Below are 1,616 nucleotides of genomic sequence, written 5' to 3' on the forward strand. Positions count from 1 at the left end.
TCTGCGGAATGCAAAGTGCAGGGGAGGGGGAGCAGTGTGCTTCTATATTGTGTGTGGACTCTTGATGCTGTCAGAGTGTCAGCAGGATGAACAATGAAAAGGATGTTAACTAAATTTTGATGTGCAAGAACATGTGTTTAATTTGCAAGATGCTTTGTTTAATTAAAAGGTAAATACCATTTACAATTCCTCTTGCAGACAAATTTAGAGCAGCAACAACACCTACAGAGTGTTTAAATTGCCGGCAGAATTTCTTGGATGCATTTGATCAATTAAAAGGTACGTATCTGGGGAGAAATAATTATTTTTTCCATTTGTTTTCAAATAGAAATGGCTTTATTTTCTATAAACAGATTATTCCTAGATTTCAATTCCGAGCTAAATATGGATTGAAAGATCCAAAAACTATATTGTTATCTACATAGAGGACAACAAACTGACATCTAAGAGCGTCTCTCGTCACTCAACCTCCGCCTCAAAGGAGATTTTTCTTTCCCTCCTAATCGTCTGCCTTTCTTTCTATAGAGTTGGATCCAAAAGCAATGTGGTTCACACAGACCTTTTCACCCCTCCAGAAAGATAACCTCAGTCACATCACTTGGGTGCTCCAATATAATTGTTCCATAAGCTCACTCCAATCTTAAGAGAGATCAAAAAATCTCGGATCTCATGTTTTCCTTTATTTAAGCTTTGCTCCTTTTGTCAGTGGGCATGCAACAGGAGCATGCTCTTCCTTCTGCTGCTGGCCTAAGGCAGAAAAAGCAAAGCAGTTCAAGACTTTACTTGCAACTTCTAATCTCAATAATGCAAGTCGTAGAGATAACAATAAACCATTTTGTGTGATTCAACATTTCCTGTAGTTGTCCTTCAGTTTCAGTTAGTCTGAGAAGCAAGAAATACACAAGTGACTCTCCCTGGGATCCAACCTCATCATTTCCTTGGCTGAAATCATGACATGACATCCAGACAACACGAAAGAAAACTTCTGTAAGAGTTCCTCAACACTTCAGATATAGTGAATTGGATTTGGGTGGCCCCCACTACAGAACTCATCCTCCAATACTTGCTTTCAATCAGTCCTATACACAAAAGCCTAAAATGTGAAAGTCAATTACTATTTGAGAATTATTAGCTGTTACTTTATGTTGTATTTCATTATAATAAGATGTAATCTTATTCCTTTGTTAGAATTCAGAATAGAAAATAAATGAAATGGGCAAAAAGAGAATACAAAGTAAACTTCAGTGGATCAATGTACCTTTCCCCCTATAATATTAGACAAAATCCTCCCCTCCTCCCATTAACCAAAAATTTCATTCTGTACGTTTACCAAGAGGGAGCTTCATTTCATCACTGAGTGAAAATAGTAAAACCCTACATTTAAAAAAGTATCCCTTACTAGTGATGAGTATAGATATAAGACAGTTGGCCATTGTCCTCACAATTCAAAATGATAGGCTAACATTCTAGTGGAAGAACAAAAAAAGGAGGGATTTTTAGGAAGTTACTGTTTCCCAGTCATTTGGTAACTTGTCAATTTCCACTATGTTTCATTGATAGTTCTGTTTTCTAAAAAAAAAAAAAAAAAATCCTGTTTTTGATTAATCTCTCAAAAA

The sequence above is a fragment of the Oryctolagus cuniculus genome, chromosome 7, assembly GCF_964237555.1.
Source record: "Oryctolagus cuniculus chromosome 7, mOryCun1.1, whole genome shotgun sequence".
Lineage (NCBI taxonomy): Eukaryota > Metazoa > Chordata > Mammalia > Lagomorpha > Leporidae > Oryctolagus > Oryctolagus cuniculus.